The following is a 27,853-nucleotide window of genomic DNA, read 5'->3' as shown; positions in this document are numbered from 1 at the left end:
ATGTGCATATACTTTCACACACACACATACCCATATACCTATATGTAATTTCACACTGACAGGAATGCCAATCCATCACCACGAGTTTCATTCCTGATTTCCCTCTTTTCATGTTTGTAACTCCTTTGCTAACATTGGAAAATCTGTCTAGCATTATCCAATATATTTCATTTATTTTCTCTATTCCCTCTTGTATAACTAATATCTGACAGCTACAGCTCCCACCCTATTTGGCTTCTTTCATCACATGGGCCTCAAGCCTCAAGAGGCCTCTGTCTTTGCTTTTGTCCTTTTAATGGCTCTTTGATCAAATTAAGGAAGGAAGGAGGACAGAAACAAAGGGGAATCATATATTTCTTTGGGCAAGTTTTGGGAAACAAATCTAATTTTGCTTTAAGACAAGATCAATGACAAAAAGAAAAAAAAGAGAAAGAGACTGCTATAATCTGTTTTTTTATTTCAGGAAGAGAGAGAAGGTCTTCCTTCTGATCTTTATTATGTAATATTGTCATTTGCTTCTGGTAAGGGGAGTCACAAGGATTATCAGTGATTACATTTTTTATGATTTTTTTTTCAAATTTATCTATTTAAATTCAAGTTAGTTAACATACACTGTAGTATTGGTTCCAGGAGTAGAACCCAGTGATTTACGACTTACATATAACACCCAGTGCTCGTCACAAAAAGTGCTCTCTTTGATGCCCATCACCCATTTATCCCATCTCCACACTGACCTTCCCTCCAGCAATCCCCAGTTTATTCTCTGTATTTTAAGAGTCTCTTATGGTTTGCCTCCCTCTTGTTTTCATCTTATTTTTCTTTCCCTTCCCTTATGTTCATCTGTTGTGTTTCTTAAATTCCAGATATGAGTGAAATCTCTGCCTGACTTTATTTCCCTCTGCCTGACTTATTTCCCTTAGCATAATACACTCTAGTTCGATCCAAGTTGTTGCAAATGGCAAGATTTCATTCTTTTTGATTGGTGAGTAGTAAGCCATTGTATATGTATACCACATCTTCTTTATCCATTTGTCAGTGGATAACATTTGGGCTCTTTCCATAGTTTGGCTATTGTTGATAGTTTTGCTATAAACACTGGGGTGAATGTGCCCCTTCAAATCAGCATTTTTGTGTCCTTTGGATACATACCTAGTAGTGCAATTGCTGGGTCATAGGGTAGTTCTATTTTTAATTTTTTGAGGAACCTTCATACTGTTTTCCAGAGCAGCTGCACCAGTTTGCATTCCCACCAGCAGTGCAAAAGGGTTCACTTTTGTCCGCATTCTCATCAACATCTGCTGTTTCCTGAGCTGTTAATTTTAGCCATTCTGACAAGTGTGAGGTGCTATCTCATTGCAGTTTTGATTTGTATTTTCCTGATGGTGAGTGATGTTGAGCATCTTTTCATGTGTCTGTTAGCCATCTGGATGTCTTTGGAGAAGTGTCTATTCTTGTCTTCTGCCCATCCTTCACTGGATTATTTGTTTTTTGGGTGTTGAATTTGGTTAGTTCTTTAGATTTTGGATTCTAATCCTTTATCTGATATGTCATTTGTAAATATATTCTCCCATTTTATCAGTTGTCTTTTCGTTTTGTTGGTTGTTTCCTTAGCAGTGCAGAAGATTTTTATCTTGATTAAGTCCTAATAGTCTATTTTTGCTTTTATTTCCTTTACCTCCGGAGACATGTCAAGTAAGAAGTTGCTGCGGCTGAGGTCTAAGAGGTTGCTGCATGTTTTCTTCTGTAGGATTTCAGTGTTTTCCTGTCTCACATTTAGGTCTTCCATCCATTTTGAATATATTTTTGTGTATTGCGTAGGAAAATTTGATTTTCGAATTTGATTCTTCTGCATGTGGCTGTCCAATTTCCCAGAACCATCTGCTGGAGAGACTGTCACTTTTCCATTGGATACTATTTCCTGCTTTGTCAAAGATTAGTTGGCCATACACTTGTGGGTCTATTTCAGGGTTGTCTGTTCTGTTCTATTGATCCATATGTCTGTTTTTGTGCGAGTACCATACTGTCTTGATAATTACACCTTTGAAATACAGCTTACAGTCCGGAATTGTGATGCCCCCAGCTTTGGTTTTCTTTTTCCAATATTACTTTGGGTATTCGGGGTCTTTTCTGGTTCCATGAAAATTTTAGAATTGTTTGTTGTAGCTCTGTGAAGAATGCTGGTGTTATTTTCGTAGGGATTGCATTGAATGTGTAGATTGCTTTGGGTAGTATTATTGGCATTTTAACAATATTTGTTCTTCCAATCCACTAGCAGGGAATTTCTTTGTGTATTCTTTAATTTCTTACATAAACTTTCTATAGTTCTTAGTGTACAGATCTTTTACCTCTTTGATTAGTTTTATTCCTAGGTATCTTATGGTTTTTGGTGCAATTGTAAATTGTAAATCTATTCCTTGATTTCTGTTGCTTAATTATAGCTGTATAGAAATGCAACTGATTTCTGTACACTGATTTTATATACCATGACTTTGTTGAATTCACATATCGGTTCTAGTGGTTTTTTAGTGGAGTCTTTCAGATTTTCCACGTAGAGTATCATGTCATCTGTAAAGAGTGAAAGTTTGACTTTTTGTTTGCCAGCTTGTAGGTCTTTTATTATTATTATTATTATTATTTTGTTATCTGATTGCTGAAGCTAGGACTTCCAGTACTATTTTGAACAACAGTGCTGAGAGTGGACATCGCTGTCGTGCTCCTAACCTTAGGAGGAAAGCTCTAAGTTTTCCCCATTGAGAATGATATTAGCTGTGGGACTTTCGTATATAGCTTTTATGATGTTGAGGTATTAGCAGTGATTACATTTTAATCTTGACTTTATCATATCTATCAAGAATTATATGTTGATTATTTTGATGTTATAATATCTCAAAATAATGGTTAGTAAAATCTATTTATGTTTTATTTTTATTTTCTTATGTCCTCAAGCTGGACATGTGTACCAAAACTCTGTCTTTTAAAAATTTTTTTTAATTTTTATTTATTTTTGAAAGAGAGACAGAGCATAAGCAGGGGAGGAGCAGAGAGAGAGGGAAACACAGACTCTGAAACAGGCTCCAGGCTCTGAGCTGTCAGGACAAATCCTGACGGGGGGCTTCAACTCACCAACTGCGAGATTATGACCGGTGCTGAAGTTGGACGCTTAACCACCTGAGCCACCCAGTCACCCCCAAATCTCTGTCTTAGAGGGTCATAATCCACTTTTAAAAACATCTTGTTTCTCTTGATTTTTATAATCCTTATCTTTGTCACTATTTTCAGAAATTTGAATTATTCACCTTTTAGATATTATATTAAACATTGAATAAGGCATTAAATAGGCAGGGTACCTGACGTCAAAAAGTGTTTATTCTACTGAGGTCTTAGAAGAAACTAATCGCAAAATGTATAGTGGTTTAAACATAATAAGATATTTTTGTTGTTGTTTTTTGCAAAATAATATTCCAAGGTGCTTTTTTCTGGTCAACAGGAGAACTCATCTCCCACAGTCACTTAAGCGTACAGAGTGTCTTCAAGCTTCAGCACAGAACTTTACCTTGAAGGCCTCCTTTGGGTCAGCCAGAAGGTGAATAGGTCAGGGAGCATATGTGGGAGACTTTTATGGGGCAGAATTAGAAGTGTCTTATTTCATTTATTCTCTTTTCATTCCACTGTCTAGATCCCTGTCATGTGGCCCTGTGAAACGCAAGGGAATCTAGGATATGTGTGCCTAGGCAAAAGGAGAAAGATTCTGGTGAATAGTAGACAACAGCTGCTGTAGCATCATACTACATGTATAAAAAGCAGACCTGCTCTGGTGGAAACACAAGTGAGCCATATATACCACTCAGTAGATATTTCTTCAGTCCCTTAAAAAACACAGAAACAAATAACATTAACAACAAAAATCCTTCTCCAAAAATCTAGGTTTTCACAGAATGCCATTCGGAAATTATTACGTGAAAATGTACGCATTTACTCAGCAATCTCATTCTTGGAACTCTATACTGTAGAAATAAAAAGCATATTTCAAAAACAATTGCATTACAAATGTACCCATTGATTCAGCAATCTCATTTCTGGGACTACATACTATAGAGATAAAAGTATATTTTAAAAACTATTGTATTAAACACATACTCATTGTCTCAGCAATTCAATTCCTGAGAGTCTATACCAAAAAATAAAAGAATATCATGTTGAAAGCTCTGTTCTCAGCAATTTGTTCTTTAAAATGTCTTCTGAAGCAGTATGTGTAGTAACAAAGGCAAAACAAAATAAAATGAAAATCAAACTAGAAAGAAAATGGAAACCCGTTAATAGGGAAGTAATAGAAGGGTTTTATAAATATTTTAAGATCATGAAATATTATGTGGCTATTCCTTAGAACTAATTCTAGTTGGAGTGTAGGAATTTCCATAATGTATTAATAGATAAAAAAAGCAAGATGCTGATAATTATACATAATATGAGCTCATTTCCTAACATAATAAGAAATTAACCAATATTTCAAAGTGCAGGGACACCTGGGTGGCTCAGTCGTTTAAGCGCCGACTTAGGCTCAGGTCACGATCTCGTGGTTCATGAGTTTGAGCCCCGCGTCAGGCTCTGTGCTGACAGCTTCCAATTCCGTGTCTCCCTCTCTCTCCACTCCTTCCCGACTTGTGCTCTGTCTCTGTCTCTCAAAAATAAATAAACATTAAAAATTTTTAAAAAATATTTCTAAGTGCAGAGGGCATGTGTGTGTGAAAGAGTTATAATGTAAGCATATGAAAGGTATCTTTGTGTTTAATCTTTTACAAGTTGTTACTTGTCATGATTGGAGTCAAGTGAGTACTGGAAGCAGGAAAACATAAAGACAATATGCTAATTTTACTGGGTGTAAGGGCATTGATATTGTGATAGATGAGATTATGTCAGACCACCAGAGTATACACATGGCAAAATGACAGGACAGATACTCAGCACAATTATCATGATTTGTGTGTTAGTGTGGTGTGATTGAAAGTGGGCTTTATTTGTTATATTTTCTTTAATTTTGTATCATTTCTGATAAATGTGGAAAGGCTCCTACAAAACTCTATTTATAGATTCTCTTTTTGTCTAATACCATTAATATAAACAATACTAGGTAGAAAAAAGCCAGAGATGAGAGATCCAAATTAAAATCTTCTTATTCAAATAATCCTTGCAGAATTGCAAGGATTCATGTATTTTGCACTTGTTTAAGATAAGAAGTTCTGGCACTTCTTAGACTAAATCTTTCTTTGGGCCCAATAAGTTTGGTTGGTGAAAACCTGATTATTCGTGTGTGTGTGTGTGTGTGTGTGTGTGTGTGTGTATTTGGTTCAAATAACTAAAATGGCTTGCCTAAATGTGGGTGGCTATGTTATATATCATATAATTGCCTAAAATATGAGACATATTTGAAGAGCATTTCAGAAATGCACTTTTTTGCATTTATTATCTTATTTACTTTTTTATTTTTTATATTTTACTTTTCTAATTGAAGAATAATTGACTTACAATATTGTATTAGTGTCAGGTATGGAACATAGTGATTCAATAGTTAGATATGTTATGAAATGGTTAACACAATATCTGTTACCATCAGTTACCATACAAAGTTGTTACAATATTATTGAGTATATTCCCTATGCTGTACATTACATTCGCATGTCTAAATTTCATAACTGAGAGATTGTACCACTTAATCCCCTTCATCTATTTTTCCAGACATGCAGTTTTAGTAATGATTAATAACAATAACTATTGTACCAATACTCTATTTGTGGAAGGTTTTCCAAGAACCTAATGAACGCAAGGGAAGATTTGATTTCTCACTGTCAATACAGAGAGAATGGTGTGTATTCTTCTACAGTTCTAAATAATTTAGATGAGTGTTTTGACTTTTAATGAGACTTTCTCATCATTTTTCTAATTGAATGTTTTTAGTACACTGTGGATGTGTTTTGGTTTCTTTTTACCCATTGTGCCTTGCATTGAAAAGAGCTGCACAACAATCTAACAATTCTGTAATAGATTCTTATACTTTGAAAACTCAACTCAATTTCAGAGTAGTCAGATTTATCTGTCTCTTCATGTGCCCCTCCATCCATCAATCTATCTGTCTATCTATCTATATATCTATCTAGTCTATCATCTATCATCTATCTTCTACCTAATCTTTGTAGATTAGGTAGAATCTTTCCAAATTTCCTTTTTTAATCCAAAAATCTGATCTAGTCAGAGATGTTTTGATGGTTGCACTGCTGAATCTGAGAAAGGGATTCCCTGGTAAAGACATCATGGAGGGGATCCCCTAGGGAAGGTGTCATGAGTTGTCTCGAAGAATTACATAGCAAATTAGACAGAATTTGAGGCTTATTTCAGGAGAGTGAGAGGAGATTTTTTTGTTTTTTTTTGTTTGTTTGTTTTTGAAAATATCAAAGGAGTGGCAGATGTGTTATTATTGCTCCTGTAGAAATAATGTCACAAGACCAGGTGGAAAAAATTTCCCCATGACAAAACTGGAAAGCATGATGGAGGAGAGCCACTCCAAGTTGGAAAATTAATTGCTCTTCTTTTTGTAGTCATAATCCTAGTTGGATAAAGTATTTGAAATTTTGATGTTCACAACTACATGAAATCTAGGTTCAAGAAAATTCCATTAACTTTCTGTCTCCATTCTTTTTTGAAGCCACACTATCAACTTTCAACTTGATCTTTTCAAACTATTACTTAAATTTGCCTTTATCCTTATGCAACACATAAATAAAATCACAGTTCCTTAGTTTTGCTTTTAAAGGCTAGCGTACAATAGCACCTAGGTGGCTCAGTGAGTTAAGCGTCTGACTTTTCATTCAGGTCATGATCAGGTTTTTGGGTTTGAGGCCCACGTTGACCTCTGTGTTGACCTCTGCATTGACAGCCCTGAGCCTGCTTGGGATTCTCTCTCTCCTTCTCTGCCCCTCCCCTGCTCACACACTCTTTCCTGCTCTCTGAAAATAAATAAATAAGCTTAAAAGAAGAATAAAGGCTAATATACATACAAAACTTGTAATTCTATGTTTTTTCATTTATTCGTTCAATATTTGTTGACCAATTGCTGTATAAAACTTCTTGCAAGTTTGCAAAGGACCCAAAATATCTTCCCTTGCTTCTCTTCAATTTCTCTGTTCTATCCAAACTCTTTTCAGACTCAGAATTCCTGCTGCTTGTATATACTACTCAAATTCCATGGAACTGTTAAAATCAGAACATGTATAATGACTATCATGTTTGCAATATGTTATTAGGGGAAAATACTCTCTTCATTCTGTGAGTTCTTCTGCATATCACAGTTCTCTGCATTGTTGTTATTTAGGTGTAAAACTTAGCTGCCCTACAAGATCACAGAATCTAGATACAGGACCCATTAGTTCTCTCATATTGCTTTTAAAAAATCTATGTTTTACATTTTATTTCTAGGATTTATAGTATTATGTAATATTTTTTTAAACCAGTGTATTTGCCTTTTTTCTCTTTCTTCTATTGGAATAAGTTTTATAAGGATAAGGAACTTGGATGCCTTTGTTTTAAAATAATTTTATATTTACAGAAGAGTTGCAAAGATATTACAGACCTCCTGTATATGCTTCACTCAGCTTCCTCTAACCATAATCATGGTAAGAATTTAACATTAATGCAATACAATTAACTAAAACCATGGTTCCACCAGCTTTCCTACTAATGTCCTTTTTCTGTTTCAAGATCTAATCCAGGATAGCACATTGCATTTTACTCATTATGTCTCTTTACCATCTCTAATCTGTGACAGTTTCTTGGTCTTTCCTCCTTATTCATGACCTTAGCGCTTTCAAACAGTACTGTTTTGTTTTGTTTTGTTTTGTAGAATGTTCTTCATTCAGGGTTCTTTCAATATTTTCTTATTAAACATTTAGGTTGTTTTGGTGTTATAGATGTGGGGGAAGGATATAAAAAGGTAAAGAGGAAAATGTACTTTTAAATGGAATCAAATAACCTGTGTCCTACATGAAAACATTCCAGAAAATAGAACATACTACTTGGCCAAACTAGGGAAGCAGCCACCAAATCTGGCAACAGGATTTTAGTTTCGGGGCAGATGGCAAAAACAAAAACTTGGCGATTCTGACTGAAGTTTAACACACAATACAAGGACAAGATAAAAGGAGATAACATAACAAACATGTGAAGTTTTAAAAAACCATCATCATTATGTAGTTTTACATAGAAATAATTATCACAGTTTATCATAGAAATAATTTAAAATAGCCCAAATTTCAGAGCATTGTAAACCTTCATATATTTTGTGACTATATAAATGGACTTTCCACTAAAATCTTTTCATAAATATTTAATCCAAAATTTTATTGGGAAATAAATTAACTTTTAAAATAAACTTTATTTAATATAGAGTAAAAATTGTTTTGGTTACTCATTAAATGTTTCAATGATTTTCTGAGCTGTCACTACTCAAGATAAACCAGTTTAAAGCTCACTTCAGCTGCCAGCAATTTTTCTCCATTTGTTTATATTTGTTGCATGTCAAATCAGGAAAAGACAGAAAATATTGATTTTTCCATAATTCAGAATTAATTTCACAAAAATTTGAAACAGTAGTGGTATTTTAATTATATACCTCATCATAAATTTTCAAAATTATACTAGAGACATGTTTCAGAGGTCAATTTTCTATGTATGTTTCATTTAAAAAAAATTTTTTTTTAACCTTTTATTTATTTTTGAGACAGGGAGAGACAGAGCATGAACAGGGGAGGGTCAAAGAGAGGGAGACACAGAATCTGAAACAGGCTCCAGGCTCTGAGCTGTCAGCACAGAGCCCGACGCGGGGCTGGAACTCCCGGACCACGAGATCATGACCTGAGCCGAAGTCAGCCACTCAACCGACTGAGCCACCCAGGCTCCCCTGTTTCATTTTTTTTTTTTTTATAAGAAACTAAATTTGTATTTCTAAAAAGGGCGCTTTCAAAGAGATATTTAAACAACATTGTGTCTCTAAGTTACCTACCATTTTTGTATAGCTCAAATCCATTTAAAATGCATAATCATAGGAGCGCCTGGGTGGCACAATGGGGTAAGCATCCCACTCTGCTCAGGTCATGATCTCACAGTTCATGAGTCTGAGCCCCGTGTCCCCACATCGGGCTTTGCACTCTCTCTCCCTCTCTCTCTTTCCCTCCCTCACCATGCTGTCTCTCTCTCAAAAATAAATTTAAAAAAATTATAATCATAAATCTAATGCATTTAATGTCCCTGATATCCAAATATTTATTCTCTTATTTTAACTAAGGCTTTTTTTTTAACCTGGGAAGACTAGGTTGAACTTCAAATTATAATGTAATTAATTTTATGACCCCACAAATATTCAACATTACCTCTTTATGAGTTCTCCATTCCAATAAAGTAAACTACATGTCCTGAAATCTGATTGTATACTTACATCAGGGTATAACTTTAATTTATTATTCAATAATGAATAAACTATTTTAAAATGTAGCCTTACACAATTTAAAACAGTAAGCCTACTGTTGCAGTATAAGGGACTCTAACACTAGGAAAGTTCACCTACAAAATTTGTGTGATAATCACACTTTCTACTTCAAATCATGTTTTTCTACTGTCTGCTGTGTCGATTTAGCGTTTTTAATACGAATTTTTAAAATAGTAAAATTCAGACTAGAATCTTTCATTTAAGTGAGCTTATTCACATGTAAATAATTTTTAACTCCTATTTTTGCATAATTTATTTTAAAAGTTTGAAAATATTGGGGTGCTTGGGTGGTTCAGTTGGTTAAGTGTCTGACTTCGGCTCAGGTCATGATCTCACAGCTCATGAGTTCAGGCCCCGCGTCAGGCTCTGTACTGACAGCTCAGAGCCTGCAGCCTGCTTCAGATTCTGTCTCTGCCTCTCTCTGCCCTTCCCGGCTTGTGCTCTGTCTCTGTGTCTCTAAAATAAATAAACACTTAAAAAATTAAAAAATAAATAAATAAAAAATAAAAGTTTGAAAACATATCATAAGTTTGTCTTTCATTAGAGGTTTATTGAGATTCGATATCTCTATCTGCACAATTTATTTTCCCCAGTTGAGCAGCTAAACCATATTATAACATGTGCATTAATAATTATTATCATTATGTGATAATTTAAATATTATATAATGATTATTCTTAAATAATGGCATATATATGTATAAATATGTATATGAGCTACATATTCAGATTAAAGCCTTTTTTGATCCTCTTCTAGATTACAATTCTAACTTTTCCTTCAAGGGCTAATAGGTATTTTGTAATAAAATTATTTTACCTTTTATTTTTAATCCTAGGGGCTTCTTGGCATAGAGTTTTAGTAACTTTTAGAACCTGGACACTCGTAACTCATGATTGGAAATATTATTGACTATTGTTTAACTTAAACTTATTTTAGCCACAAATAACAGAAAAGGCTACTAAAAGTATCTTAAATAATATAAGGTATATTATTTCACAATATTAAGTTAAAAGTGCTTAATTTGGAGTAGTTTGATAAAGCAAGTCTCCTAGCCTGGATCACAGATACCTGGGAATCTCAGAAAAATGTCCAGGTAGCCATGACATCTAAAATTTTTAGTAATAATACCCAGATATTATTTGCCTATTTCACACTCTTTCTCTCACAAGAAGAGAATGAATTTACCAGGGTCTACATTATGTATGATATCACAACTAGGCCAAATGCACAAAAATATATGAAAATTCAGCCATCTTCCATCAAGCAAATTCTGACAAGATTTGTAAAAATGTAAAGTAATGATATTTCTCACACAATTATTTTATTTTAGAAAATACAGTTATGACACATAAAAACATGCTATTTGTGGTAACATGTAGTGATTGTACTATATTCATTTTGAAAAAATTAATTACTAATATATTTTTTAAAACTTCTCATTTTAAAATTCTAATACAGGAAATATTGGTAGATATAGCCCACATAAACAAAAGCTCCTTGGAGTCCTTAATAATTTTAAGAGTATAAAGAAGTCCTGAGTCTTTGGAATTTGAGAGCTGCTGGCTTAATGATATAGATCATTGAGTACCTCGTGCTTTTCATTAACTAGTTCTGTCATTGCCACAAGCATTAATAATTTCTCCTCCATGCCTCTCCTCATAGTTAGGAATTGCTGAGTAATCCCAGGGCATCCCGTGCAATTCTGTGACGCAGCAAAGACAGTCAATTACTTCTAATTTCTTTCTTTGATGAGACAGGCAAATGTTACTCATGACTCCCAACAGAATTTATCTCATGCCCCATTGTCAGGAAGGGATAAATGACTATGTTAAGTAGTCACTCTCAAAGGGAATGAAATCACTCTGATTGGCTGACTCCAATTATTATTCGTCTCTAGGTACAGGAGGAGGGAGAGCCATTTGCTGGAATCCTTGCCCAAGTGATGTATATTCAATGTCAGTATGGTCTCTAGAAGTAAGTCATACTCTTAGCTTGGGAATGTATGTGCATAAAGTGAGTGTGTCATTTACATTTGTTGTGCTGAATATATTCTTGAAAATCAGGCAGGTATTAGGCACTGACCATCTCATAAATAGCTCTGGCCATAGTCTTTGTCCAACTCATCTTATTCTGAGAATTCTTGGGACTGAAAATTGAAATCTTTATAATTAACATTTAAAAATTAATTAAGGCACTCAATGTAGCTAGCTAAGTGAGTAAATCATTTCTAAAAAGGTAGCTTGAAACAATAGTTTGGTGGTAGGTGTTCAAATACAAAGAGATAGAAGATTCAAAATAAAGTTAAGGCCACAAATCTCAAAGAGTTTTCAGTGTATTTAAAACAGAATATTTTATTCCTTCCTTGAGAAATGCATATTTTCCAACAAACTGCAAATAAAGCATATATGTGAAATTGTGTACAGATTTTAAAATGTCGAAAAATATAACATCTTATTATGTCTGTGTTTTTGTTGCTAATTTATTTATAATTATGTTTGTTGTTTTACTTTGATATATTCTGAAACTTCTAAAAGCAATGGTCTGTGATGCAATGTTTTAGCTACTAATCCTGGTTCTGTGCTAAATTTCTGACTTCTTTCCTATAAAGTTTTGATCTTCATCTTCTAATTTGTATAACCAATTCATAAGATGGTTAGCTTAAGAAAAATTACATCTAAGATACTCTGAGATACCAAACTTTCTTCCATAGATATAGTCTTTAATGTTTGCAAGAGTTATGACTTGACTTGAATTGGTTGACCTTGTGATTAATTCTGGAGGGGAAAAGATTTGAAGACTATATGTGTTAAAGAAATTATATTGTAGATGTCTGTCACAAATTGATGTGTATGATAACTTCATAGGCATTTAATTACATTGTCTATTTTAAGTGTGGGCATAACCTTGCCTGCCAAGTATTAAACAATTCTTATATTCACAAAAATTCACTCAAAATGGATGAAGGACCTGAATGTGAGACAGGAAACCATCAAAACCCTAGAGGAGAAAGCAGGGAAAAACCTCTTTGACCTCAGCCACAACAATTTCTTACTTGACCCATCTCCAAAGGCAAGGGAATTAAAAGCACAACTGAACTATTGGGACTTCATCAAGATAAAAACCTTCTGTACTGCAAAGGAAACAACAAAACTAAAAGCAACCGACAGAAAAGGAAAAGATATTTGCAAATGACATATCGGATAAAGGGTTAGTCTCCAAAATATATAAAGAACTCACCAAACTCCACACCTGAAAAACAAATAATACAGTGAAGAAATGGGCAGAAGACATGAATAGACCCTTTTTTATTATTTTTTTTATTTTTATTTTTTTTTAATTTTTTTAAACGTTTTTATTTATTTTTGAGACAGAGAGAGACAGAGCATGAACGGGGGAGGGTCACAGAGAGAGGGAGACATAGAATCTGAAACAGGCTCCAGGCTCTGAGCTGTCAGCACAGAGCCCGACGCGGGGCTCGAACTCACAGACTGTGAGATCATGACCTGAGCTGAAGTCGGACACTCAACCAACTGAGCCACCCAGGCGCCCCGAATAGACCCTTTTTTAAAGAAGACATTCAGATGGCCAACAGACACACGAAAAGATGTTCAACATCACTCCTCATCAGGGAAATACAAATCAAAACCACACTGAGACACCACCTCATGCCGGTCAGAGTGGCTGAAATGAACAGATCAAGAGACTATAGATGCTGGAGAGGATGTGGAGAAACGGGAACCCTCTTGCACTGTTGGTGGGAATGCAAACTGGTGCAGCCACTCAGGAAAACAGTGTGGAGGTTCCTCAAAAAATTAAAAATAGATCTACCCTATGACCCAGCAATAGTACTGCTAGGAATTTACTCAAGGGATACAGGAGTGCTGATGCATAGGGGCACTTGTACCCCAATGTTTATAGCAGCACTTTCAAGAATAGCCAAATTATGGAAAGAGCCTAAATGTCTGTCTACTGACGAATGGATAAAGAAGATGCGGTTTAGGGGCGCCTGGGTGGCTCAGTCGGTTGAGCAGCCGACTTCGGCTCAGGTCATGATCTCGCGGTCCGTGGGTTCGAGCCCCGCGTCAGGCTCTGTGCTGACAGCTCAGAGCCTGGAGCCTGTTTCGGATTCTGTGTCTCCCTCTCTCTGACCCTCCCCTATTCATGCTCTGTCTCTCTCTGTCTCAAAAATAAATAAACGTTAAAAAAAAAAGAAAAAAAAAAAGAAGATGCGGTTTATATATACAATGGAATCCTTCTTGGCAATGAGAAAGAATGAAATCTGGCCATTTGTAGCAACGTGAATGGAACTGGAGAGTATTATGTTAAACGAAATAAGTTAGGCAGAGAAAGACAGATATCATATGTTTTCACTCTTATGTGGATCCTGAGAAACTTAATAGAAGACCAGGGGGGAGGGGAAGGGGAAAAAAAAATTGCGGAGAGGGAAGGAAGCAAACCATAAGAGACTCTTAAATACTTAGAACAAACTGAACGTTGATGGGGGGTGGGGGAAAGGGGAAAGTGGGTGATGGGTATTGAGGACGGCACCTGTTGGGATGAGCACTGGATGTTGTATGGAAACCAATTTGACAATAAATTATATTTAATAAAAAATTAAAACATTCTTATAAACATTTGATATAGTTCTGAAAAGTTATGATCTCAGTGTTTATTTTAGAATAAAGATTCTAAATAATCACATTGCTATTATAACATTCTAGAAATTTTTACATTTTTGCAAAATGTAAATGAAATGCTTTGGGAAATTTTTCAATATCACTTCAAATATAATTGCATACATATTTGTCATATAATGTTGGAGGGAGAGTGCTGTCTTCTACTTTTTAGTGCACTATAAGCACTAATAAGAGTTCTTTATTGGTAGGTATTATATATTTTGTTTTGTAGATCACATGCATATAACACTGAGACATTATAATATATTAGATTGAATATAAAACATTTGATATTATCTTCAAATTAAACATCAGTTTCCATAGTTGACAATATTTCAGAGTACCTCCAAGCATAATTATGTTTTTTCTCCAATTTTTAGAATAGTTTTGACTTATGATACCTAAAACTAGTATTTATCTCTCTTTCTCTTGTATTGACAAATGATCTGACTAAAACAAACAACACATCTTGTTTAAAATGAAAATATTACATCCAATTTATATCCCTCCATAAGTGGGTGGGATAAATCAATTCTACAGTTAAATTGAATAGTCGTTATAAGAATTTAGTCAAATCAGTCAATTCAACTGTATTGGTGAAATAATTTATGATTTTGCCTATAAATCTGAAGTTTCCAATTTACATTTAATTCTATCTCAAGCATTTCCCATAGAGAAATTTCTTTGCTGATGGCAAGTTAGTATCACTCGTGTCTCCAGGGGAATTAGTTCAGAGTGGTGATGCATTATGACAAAAGTAAAATTAAATTTCAGTTGTCTCATAATAGTTTTTCAGAATCATCTGACAACCTAGTTAGTTAACACCACCAACATATTTTCAGTCCTGAAAACCTAACAGGTGTTTGGTAGATTTTCTTCATCTGTTACAAATCAGTACTGATTCCAACTGGACATGTTCCATTCAATAGATGGACATTTTTTATACTTGTAGATATCCTGCACCTGTTCAAACAGTATCAGCTCCAAACCTGTCTTCTTAGTTGATGCTAGCTGTTCTGTTCTTGACACCTGGCTCATCCGATCCACATCATTGTCTCTATAGAAGAGATTTATTATACACACACTCTTGCACCTGTCTCAAATTATCTAAATCTGTCTATGTCTGGCACAACGTCAGTCTTAGTGGGACTGTGGAGCGATAGGTTGACCTGTGCTGAATCACATTTTTGCTTCATGACAAAATGATATGTTCTCTAAAACCTTTATAACTTTATCAAAATGAATATTAGCTATGTTACCGCTAGAAACATTCTTAAAGTGAAGATTTTGTACTTGAATTTTTCCAATTTTCAAAACAAAATAGATATATTTTAAGTGTCAAAGATTGAGAATGTGCTTATTATATAGGAATAAGTTGACCTCGTTACCTTTAGTGCATCTGTGATAGGCAAGATAACTCCTCGGGGGAAAAAAAGAGAGAAATCGTGCATTTTCATAGTCCATGAGAATCTGTTAGCTAATATTGATCCCTATGGGAGGAGAAGAATGGAACAAATGGAAAGAAAAAAAAAAAGAAACAGGGAAGAACAAGTTCTAGTTCTTCTAAAAAATGGTATTTGTGGGTAATATGTGTATTTTTCTCAGTGGGACATTAAAAATCCTGAAGACTTGACTATCTGTAACTCAAAAGAGAATTCTGTTTCTCAATAATGAGTCACATACCCAAAAGTGATTAAAAAAAAAAAAAGAACCCACATTGCATCCTCATAAAATTGATTAGTTTTTAAAATAGAGGGGTTCCATAATACAACCTATAGAAGTCCAGTTTCAAAAAGATAATTTCAGTGGCCCAGTTTTTCTTGAAAAAATTGTAGAAGTAACTCAATGAGGAAAACCAAGTAAGCATATCATCGACAAAGTGAGCTGATAGATGATACCCAGGTACCTGAGAATGTGGGTGGATGTTACCAAAACACCAGTATGGGTAGGACTAACTCAGGATCAGCATCTGTGTGATGAAAATAGTGAGGCATTAAAAGAGATTACTGACAAATTCAATGAAACAAAGACTACAATATTATCATCAAATATCTATAATGAAGAAGACCCAATTCTGAGTGGGTAAACTTACTCGGTTAAACTTAGAATGATAGGTAACATTGACAGAAATCCTTCCATGGTCTGATTTGAGAATTAGTCTCTCTCTCTCTCTCTCTCTCTCTCTCTCTCTCTCTCCACCCCCCTTCCCCCCCCACACACACACACAAACCACGTCTGTTGTTATTAAGTGGCCATGGATGGATAAAACAATATTGATGTTGCCTACAACTTTGAGGATCTCAGAGATATTCAACAAATATTTCCTTCCAGAAAGATAGAGCTTTCTGTTGTGAGAAAACTCCTGGGCGAATGAACCACAATTGAGCATGGAAGGATAGCCAGGGATAAGGAAGAGAAAGTTCAGATAGCAGGGAACAGAAAGAGGCTCAGAAGATGTAGATTCCAGAAAAAACTGTAATCACAATACAAAGTGTATGAAAGTGTAAACACTAATATGGAAGGCAAGACCAGAAGGTAATAAAGCTGAAGACAGATGGCTAATTGCAAGGTTTATCTCTGAAAGAGAGTGGGGGCTACACAAAGAAGGCTTCAGGGTAATAAAAGAAGAAATCTTTGAAGAAGGAAAGGGAGAAGGAGAAGGTGGAGAAGGAGGAGTGGGAGGAGAGAGATGAGACAAGAAAACTAGCCTGGTCCACAATCTTCGTTTCTTCAGGAAAACCAGACTCTTTTAAACACTGAGCAAACAAACATAAACAAAACAAAACAAAAACTCCAAAAAGGAATGAAATCAAACACCATACAGATACTATAAGAAAAAAGATGTCAATGTGCCAAATAATTTTGTTAGACATATTGAAAGCATTTCTATAATATGACTATAAAGCACATGATAATTGTAGTCCCTAATATTTTTAAATGAATAAAATTAATTAATAAAGAAAATAAAAGTTTGGAAAACAGCACAAATCACATACACCCAGAACAAGGTACCAGTAACAGAATGTTAAGAATAAGAATAATAAGAACATTAGAACTCAAGAAAAGTGTTCAAAAAGAAAGAAATTCAGAAATGAAGACTAAACGAGAATCAACAGAACAAACATCCGAAAGCAATGTAAAAAACAATGACACTAGCATGTGGAAAAATAATAACAAGTTAGACATCTAGAGAAAATGAAAAGATTTCACAGGAAAATTATATAAAAACGTAAAGTTATTTAGCATATGTTTAATTCCAGCCACCTCTCTGCCCCAATAAACCACCCTCCCTTCCCTTAAATGTGAAAAAAAATCAGAATAAATATATAGGCCTAAATTAGGAAAACTTCCTGTATTTCAGAAACATATTGATAGGGCATACTGTGAGGTACATCATTGAGGTACATTCATTGATAGGTACAATGAATAACAGATAAATAATAGCAAATATTAGAAATAATTTACATATGCATCAAAGATTGGTTGAATTAACAATGACACATATGTACACACACAAAAAGAAATAGAAAATACATCTAAGTAGTGATATGGAGTGGTTGCCAAAATTTTGTCCAGTGAAAAAAGTAACTTTAGTTTCTCTTTACTACATAGGTAGGTCAGTAGGTAGGTAGATGATAGAAAACTGGAGTTAGTTGCTTTTTGAGCCTTGCTGGATCACTGGCAAGAAAGTTGAAGAAACAGACATGTTTTCTCTTTATTTTGTATTTATATATGTATATATATTTTATACATTGTATATAATATCTATATAGAGAGACTGTGTATATATATGTGTATCTGTATCATCTAACTTTTCCTAACATTAATATCATTCATAGTCATAGGATACTTATCAAAAGTAAGAATTTAACATTGGCATAATACATACATAATTAAAAAGATACTTTTAACAGAAACATTAGAATAATAAACAGTGCTATTAAAATGGTTAACTATAGTGAAAAGGGAGAAAATATAAAAGGAGGGAGGTGGGAAGGGAGGAAGGCTGGGAAAGAAACTCTGAAATAGGAAAGTTGGGGGGGGGGCTGTTTCAGGTCCATTTGTTCCCTGACACATTATTGAACCATTCCAGTGCACTGAATTGATGATGTTTCTTGGATGATTTTGTACTAAACTGTGACAGGGAAGAGTTAAAAATCACTTCCCTGTGGTTAAAAGTTAATGAAGACTACAGACAATATATAAAATACTGAAAATTATATCTGTTCTTAAAGACGAAAATTATCAAGACCACAGAGAACTCTGATCCCTTCTCAGAGGAAAAACAAATTTTTTTAAATTAAATTATTTATTTTGAGAGAGTGAGAGCACAAGCGGAGAAGGGGGACAAAGAGAGGGAGAGAGAGAATCCCAAGCAGGCTCCACGCTGTCTAGGCAGAGCTCTGTCTCACAAACCTTGAGATCGTGACCTGAGCCAAAATCAAGAGTCTAAGTCTTAACCCGACTGAGCCACTGAGCATCCCAAAATGGATTTTTATCTTGTCTTTGATTGTTGGTTTCCCCCTACTTATATTTAATGGAAGATTCTGAAACTTACCCTAAACACCTATCCCAAATACCTTCTCTATGATTTGCTATCTTGATGTGTAGAAACTGGTGTATAGGCCTATCAGCCAAACCCTGGAATTTATCCCTGGGCATAAATGTAGTTGCCTGTGGCAAATATTTAGAGTACTAACTTGACAGATACAAAGTTTTACAATGTGTATGAAATATGACTTATATTTAAAAATACATTTATTTCCGAGGTTATGGTTCTCCCTAATCATCTTAATTAAATATCTAAGAATCCAACTATTAATTAAAATAAAAATATTCTTAACTTTAACTTTTCTTTATTAACAGTAGGCACAATCACAATTTTATAATAATATCCTTGAAAATTTAGCTAACATGCCAGCACTATTGAAAATCTGTAGGTGAAGATAATTGGTGTTGTGAAAATGCCTGCACATTTCCAGTGTCAGACACCAGTTTTCTTATTTTTTTTAAAGATTATTTATTTTTTGAGAGAGAGTATGAGGGGGGGCAGAGAGAGGGAGAAACCCAAGCAAGCCCCACACTGTCAGCAGAAAGCCGGATGTGGAGTCTGAACTCACGAACTGTGAGATCATGACCTGAGCCAAAATCAAGAGTCAGACACTTAACTAAGTGAGCCATGCAGGTGCCCCCAGACATCAGTTTTTAAAACATATATGCTTATTTATAAAGCAGTTTTTGCCTAATTGTCAAAACAATACGAGTTCTCTTTGGTGAGTTTAGTAATACAGGCTGGAAATGTTTAGTAATATAAGCTAGGAAGAGAAAAGTATCCTCAATATATTATTTTATTTTGTTTTAGAGATGACAGTAATTGTCTGGTCTTTGGTAAATGAGTTACTGTGTATGAGCCTGAGTCTCACGAATCAAATGGGATTAGGGATTTAGTATCTGCCTCATGGAGTTGTTCAGATGTCCTGTGACACAACTCAAAGCACTTGCAACACTATGAATAAACAATGCTACTGTTATTGTATCCTTATAATATTTTCTGTCTCTCTATTTTTAATTTCATACTGTTGGGATCATAACATACATAATGTTTGGTACTTGTTTTTAATTCATCTAATAATATATTGTGAAAATTTCTACCGATACATAAATTTTAAAGTATATCTGTAGATATATCAACATATTATGAAAATTTCTACAGATACATACATTTTAAAGATATATAATTTCTCTTTTAATTTGAGAGAGAGAGAAAACAAAGGCCAGGGAGAGGGGCTGGGAGGTGGGGAGAGAGAGAGAGAGGGAGAGAGAGAGAGTGAGACTCTTAAGCAGGCTTCATGGTCAGCACAGAGCCTTACGCAGGGCTGGATCACATCACCCTGGGATCATGACCTGAGCTGAAATCAAGAGTCTGTGTTCAACCTACTGAGCCACCAAGACACCCCTAAAATTTTTTTAGTTTATTATTTAGAATGGTTTTACAGTCACAAGAATATATATATATATATATATATATATATATATATGTATATATATGTATATATATATATAAATTATTATTATTATTGTTTTATGAAAGTCTATTGAATGGAAATATTTTACCTAACAATACATTTGCTAGGTAAAGAAGATAATTCTTGTTTATTATCTCTGTTCCATTGTAAATATTTGCATAATTCATATCCTAAAACAAGTAGGTGTATGATATTCTCTGATTATTTTCCTTAAAATGAATATGTACATGTCATATGACTGGGTCAAAAGTAATGACATCTTCCGTAAATTTTCATCTATATGTACTATATGTACTTACACTTAAATTATCATTTTTTCCCTTAAATTGGTTGCTGAACATAGATACATTTAATATACTGTGTACTTATTGGTAACTGTTATTTATTGTTGGTGAACTGGTTATTTTATCTTCACGCTTTTACTGCAACTGTGGAACTCATTTAACTTTTATAAATACACGTTCGTACCAAACATTCAGATCCTAACCACTGAACTAGTTGTTAATTGTATGTCATTGACAATCATTTTAGAGATTTCTCATAAAGTTGCTGAATGGGGAGACAGGAAATTAATTTTCCTTTTTATGTATTAATTGTCATTTACTGCATAAGATTTCTTTTAATATATATGATAAAATTTTTAATGTAATTCTACTTTTTTTCCATCTTAGAAAATGAAAACTAGGCAAATTTTTATAGTAATTCAGACTCAGTGAATAGAGTAGGGAAATGCGTGTCTTTTAAACATTTTTTTAATGTTTATTTATTTTTGAGAGAGAGAGAGAGCGTGCAACCAGGGGAGGGGCAGTGAGAGGGAGACACAGAATCTGTAGCAGGCTCCAGGCTTGAACCCACAAACTGAGAGATCATGACCTGAGCCAAGGATGGACACAATGGACTGGGCCACCCAGGCATCTGAATGCCTGTCTTTTAACTTCATTAGAGACTTGAATGAAACTCATAGAAATTAGAAGTGATATATTTCTAAACTTGATACTCTTACCTTTCTGCCAAGGAAGGGGGTTTGACTATGTGTGCTTTTTATGTTTGTTTTATTTCTAAAGGGATGCATTTATTCAGATTTTCTTTTCTCAAACACTTTCAAACCAGACTTTTCTGGAGACAAAGATTTTCCCTTGTGACTAGATCATCAGAAAAGAGATGTTTGTTTTTTAAAAAAAAGCTTGAAAGCTTTTGGATATCAGCCATTTTAATTAAAATTAATTTAGCACCAAGATTTCCTTGCAGTGTTATTTCTGGAAAGACTTCTCATAATAATTGTAATTATTTAAAGAGGAAGGAAGGGAGGGAGGGAGGAACGAATGAAGGTGGAAAAGAAGGAAGAGAGAGAGGGAGGGAAGGAGAAAGGGAAAAAAAAAGGTCTTGATTTCTTCCATTCACCTCTATGGGCTCCTGGGTAGCTCAGTCAGTTAAACATCTGACTCTTGATTTTGACTCAGGTTTTGATCTCAGGGTTTGTGAGATCCCACACTACACTGACAGCTCTTGGAATTCTCTCTTTCCCTCTCTTTCTGCCCCTCCACTGCTTGCTATTTCTCTCAAAATAAAAAAACTTAAAAAAAATTTAAAAAAAAATAAAGTGTGGGGCACCTGGGTGGCTCAGTCGACTGGTTAAGCGTCCAGCTTCAGCTCTGATCATGATCCCCCAGTCCATGGGTTCGAGCCCTGTGTCTGGCTCTGTACTGACAGCCCGTAGCCTGGAGCCTGCTTCAGATTCTGTGTCTCCCTCTCTCTCTGCCCCTCCCCCACTCTGCCTGTCTCTCTCAAAAATAAATAAATGTTAAAATTTTTTTAATTAAATAAAGTGTGTCCTAACCATTTGTGGGGGAGGGGGACCATGCCAACTATTTCTTATCAAATTATTGAAAAGCTCTAGCATCACATTTATAATTTTATATAAATTATAGGCTACCTAACTTACAAAAATAAGGTATACTAAAATATGTAACAATTCTGTATGGCATGTCTCTTGGATTTAAGGTCAGAGGTCACTTTAAATAAACACAAATATTTTTCTGAGTGACTAAGCCGAACAGGACACATTCTAGAAGCTGTAGATTGAAATTGTATATCAGAGATTTACTATCCAAATATTCCTTTCAGGGAACTCCTGGTTTGAGAATAACATATCTATTATAAGTTACCTTTTCAATAAATGCATTAAGGCAGACTTGAATTCTCAGCTTAGTTAGTTCTTCCTGGAAACTTCGTTCTTTTCTGTATGCTTAGATTCCATTCACCTCTATGTCCTGTGATATGTACACATTTTTCCATATATCTGATATCTACAGCTATATCTATCTATCTATCTATCTAACAGATAGAAACAGAAACAGAGATGTTAGTCCAGTGCTTATAAAAAACTGGGACTTAAGAAAAGCTGCAGAATGGGTGGGCTAAGAATAAAATGCTGTATTACTTGAATGAAGAAGGTGCTTTCTTTGTATTTACTGAGCATGGTTGAGTGCTCATTATTCTCTAAGACAGTAAACCAGGCAATGAGATAAGTATAGCAAAAGATGATAACAAGAAACAATCACAAAGGCTAAAAACTAAAAATCAATATGGATACTCAAGGTGAAAATGTCCTCTGATGGATTTACATAACAAGTAAATTATCAGAAATAACACTATTGATCATAAAAACATTACATAAATGTTTATGAGTTCCTGCTTATGAGATATGAAGGAATATCTTTCAAGTTTTAAATATCCCTTGACTGTGTCCACTCTGATAAATACTTATACTAATAATGAAATAATTACCAAAATGTGGGGACTGAGGTAGGATGAGAGACATCATAATTGTACTTAAACTATTTACTAGAAATGTGGTTTGTCCCATTTAGTATAGAATCCATTGGGTCTGATGGACCCCTGAATGACAAACTTTATAATTTGAAGTAGCTATTAAAAGGTAAATTTAAACTCATCTATGAAAATATTTGTGACTCTACAGAAAAAGAGAGACAGTAGTATAGTCAAAAATAATTTTCTGTCTTGGAAAAATAAAAAAGGATTTCGAGAAGTCAGACAAGTGGGATAGAAATGAAATGCTGATTTGGACAATTAACCAGAACAAACTAAAATTTTGATGTCTGAGGTGATATAAGAAGAAACATCATCATACTGATACAAAGCTTTATCAAACAAGAATTACCCAGCAGAATTCTAATTTCAAGAAGCATTTCAAAGTGCATTATGCTTAGACCTGGGAAATAACAAATGCTTGATTACAGTACATGCTGCCAAGAATTAGTTTAATCAATAATTCCAATTAACTTGGTTAAATTTGAATGGTACTTTTCTTTTAGTTTTATTTTAAATTACAATATAAGATTGACTGTTAAGTTCCATATCTCATTTGGTGTGCAGATATTAGAAAATTTATTTAACACAGGAGTAATGTATCTGTCCTATATTTTCAAGAAGTACTTTTGCTTTTAATTAAAAAAAAAACAGTCACTTTTTCATGTACTATTGTTGCTTTTATAAGTTGTTTACATCTTCTTCCAGAAATCCCAAAACTGGCATGGTCATTTCATAAATTGTGGATAATGGTAAATCCTGGAAATTAAAGTATGTGATCTAAGAGAAATGACTCAATGAATAAAATTCTTCACATACATAAAAACCATCTGGTTTATCGATCATCTCCTTAGATAAGAAAAGAGGATTAATTCCAATCTAAATGTGCTTTCACTTATCTTCTGGGTCTCTAGTCCATAGACTAGTTACTGTTATCCAATAGACTTCTCTGCCTTAATGAAAATGTTCTATATGTACACTTTCTCATATGGTAGTCACTAGCCACATGGGGCTATTGAACACTAGAAATGTGGCTAGCAAGACTGAGAAACTAATTTTTAAATTGTATTTTATTTTAATTAATTTAAATAGAAATACCTGTCTAGGGTAGCCTGAAAAGCAGAGCCTGACACCATGGCTTGCATAAGGTTAACTCATTAGGGGATGAAATTTCTGGAAGCAGGAATGAGGGACAGGGCAAGGAAAACAAAGAAGGAGGAAAGGTTAATATAAGGATGCATTATGGAATTGGCCACTGATTGTAGTCACTGAAATTCAGTGTAACTTGTAGGGCTTCTTAGGAGCTGTATGAAATACATTTCAAAACTATCCACACAAAAGATTAAGGGGAGGAGCATTTCTCCCTCAGGTCTCATTTCCCACTTCTTATTTCTCATTTCCCATTGATTGAGAATCTCACAGGCTTTAACGTCTTCACACTTTGGGTGATGTATGCATGAGAACTAAGGAGGTTCACTTGGGCTCACAGGGGCTTTAGAGGAAATCCATAGTAAGAAGAGTGATGGATATAGGCCTTCAATGAGGCATGTGTGTGACGTTGGTAGATGCCTGTGTGAACATGGTCACAGCACTGTGACAACAGGAGTTATAGGACTAGCTAAGCAGTAAGTATAAATGTTTTAAGTAGGTGAATAGAACAGATATTATCTTTGATCTTGTAGAACTTATCATGAAGTGGAGTAAATAAAAAAAACAAAGACTAATAAAATGAAAAGATAATTAGAAATTGGGATGAGTGCTGTTGAGGAAAACCAAGGTATATGGCGAGAGCATAGTAGGGAGAGGTTAATTTGATAGGGTCATCAGCAAAGATCTATACAATACTATTAAAGTTAAAACATGGATGATGAAGAGGAAGCCAAGGAGAAAATATTGTGCAGTCCATCAATAAAAATATAAAGGAAATCATGTTTCCAAAATACCCCCCTGGGAGCAGAAAAAGAAATAACCAAATACTCAGCCCACTCAACAAACAGATGATGAGCCATTACAGTCATCCTATCAACTCAACAAATAGACTCAACCAATAGAATTCTTGATAGATTTGTACAGTTAGATCTGTATTAGATTTTTCTTGGAAGGCAATCACTGGGAAATTTCTTTATTAAGGAAATGAAAATATATAAGCCCTATACTGAAAACTAAAAATAGTTGAAACCATGAATTTTGCTTTTAACATTGATGGCAGGAAGCATCTTAGAAATGGAAAGTTGTTCATTGGGAAGACAAGAGTAAAAGACTGTGAAAGCTGGAAGAGAAGAAAGGTATTTTTAAAAAGACAGTTAATTTGACTGCATATAACAGAAAAATGAAATTGGGAGTCTCTTTTGATCACTAGTGCATGGAAATATGACAGATTTCAAAATAGAATCTGACAGTGCTGAAATAACATTACTGAATTTTGGTGGTTAAATTAATTTGACTCTCCTTGGGAATGTAGATTATCTTTATTTTCTAATATCTCAGTATGAACAATTTGATGCACTTACTTGGAGAAATTAAACTTAAGGTAGGAAACAGAATGTTTAAGCCAAGCTGGTGAAGCACCATTTACCAAGTATGAAATCATAGATTTAGACTTCAACTTTTTAAAACTATGCTTTCCAGGACCTCAGATTCTTCCCATCCAACTTACACCTCCTGGAACATTTTATTATTCAGGTAGAACTGTCTTTAAAAGTTTGCGTGCAATTTACTAAACAATAAAATTTAAATTTCAAGCTGATATTTTGTTTAAATTTTAAGTTACACTCTCTTTTTTACCCTGTAGTAGCCACTTTTATTTATTTATTTATTTATTTATTTATTTATTTATTTTTATTTGAGAGAGAGAGAGAGAGAGAGAGAGAGAGAGAGAGAGAGAATCTTAAACTGGCTCCATGCTCAGTGTGGAGCCTGAAGCGGGGCTCAATCCCACAACTCTGGGATCATGACACGAGCCTAAATCAAGAGTCAGACGTTCAACTGACTGAGCCACCCTGGTGCCCCATGTAGTTGTCACTTTTTAACAAACACAATTACCAGGGGAAAATGTGTATGTTTATTTACATAATGCTCACAGCAAATTTACAAAGTAGACACCATTTTTAGCCTAGTTTTACAGAAGAGAAAAATGGGGCACAGAGATGACTAAGTAACCTCTATTTTGTTCAGATGTGTCCTTAGAAACTGTAACAGTGTCTATCTACCTAGAAATAGTCTATCTAGAAAAATACTATTTTTCTATAGGAATCTATATTTAATTAGTCTACTTATTTACTAAAAGATTTACACATTTAAAAAGGCACAATAACATTGATTATAATTATTATATTCTTTATCTTTTGCTGGGCCTTCTTCACAACATGTGTATTTGGAAGGTAACTTTCTAGGCAAGTGGGCCCTAGTACATGGGGCTAGATCTACTCTCAAGCAGAAACCAGCACAACAGCGTGGAGCAACCAGCTCTTACAGGACTTTATTCCTGGAAAAAGCCTTGTAGCTTGTCTTTCTAGATTTCATCGGTTGATGACATTTAAAAAATACTCATTTTATTGGGGCATCTGTGTGGCTCAGTTGGTTAAGCATCTGACTATTGATTTTGGCTGAGGTCATGATCTCACAGTTGTGAGTTTGAGCCCCACATGGGGCTCTGTGCTGAGTGGGGAGCCTGCTTGGGATTCTCCCCTTCTCTGTTTGCCCCTCCTCTGCTCACGTCTCTTGCACACACTCTGTCTCAAAATAAATAAGTAAATAAACCTTAAAAAATACTACTTTTATTATTTTTTATTCCCCACTCATTTACTTTATTTGCAATTGATTTCTCCAAACAATTCTAGGCTCTTCTTTGAAAAAGAAGGTACACTTTTTATTGGCCTTAAGATTCCCAAGGCTATTTTATATTGTTCAGGAGGTTGGCACAATTCTGATAGGAGGTCCTCTGTTCCTTTTCCTCTTCCTCCTCCATTCTCTTTTTTTCTATTTCTCTTTAAAAAAATAGGTATAGTTGACATGCAATGTTATATTAATTTCAAGTGTACAAAATAGTGGTTTGACAACTCGATTCATTATGAAAGGCTCATTTAAGTGTAGTTACCATCTGTCACCATACAATATTATTATAATATTATTAACCATATTCGCTGTGCTACACTTTTCATCCCCAAGACTTACTTATTTTATAACTGAAAGTTTATACATCTTAATCCCCTTTACCTATTTTGCCCAATCCTCCCACCATCTCCTTTCTATCCACCAACAGTTTGTTCCCTGTATTGATGAGTCTGTTTCTATTTTTTTATGTTTGTTTATTTGTTTGTTTGATTCTTTTACATTCTACTTATAAGTGAAATCATATGGTATTTGCATTACACTGACTTATTTCACTTAGCATTATACTAAGTCCATCCATGTTGTTGCAAAAAGGCAAGATTTCATTCTTTTTTATGACTGAGTAATATTTACATGTATTATATCTAAATTATATCCTATCTATCTATCTATCTATCATCTATCATCTATCTATCTATCATCTATCTATCATCTATCCCACATCTTCTTTATTCATTCATCTACTGATGAGCTCTTAGGCTGCTTCCATATCTTGACTATTGTAAATAATGCTGCAATAAACATAGAGTGCATATATCTTTTAGAACTTGTGTTTTTGTTTCTTTAGGTACCTAGCAGTGGAATTACCGGATCATATGGTATCTCTATTTTTCATTCTTTGAGTAATCTCTATATTATTTTCTACAGCAGTTATACCAATTTACATTCCTACCAACAGT

The sequence above is a fragment of the Panthera tigris genome, chromosome C2 (genome assembly GCF_018350195.1).
Source record: "Panthera tigris isolate Pti1 chromosome C2, P.tigris_Pti1_mat1.1, whole genome shotgun sequence".
NCBI classification, from domain to species: domain Eukaryota; kingdom Metazoa; phylum Chordata; class Mammalia; order Carnivora; family Felidae; genus Panthera; species Panthera tigris.
Note: the sequence above shows the minus strand (reverse complement) of the source record.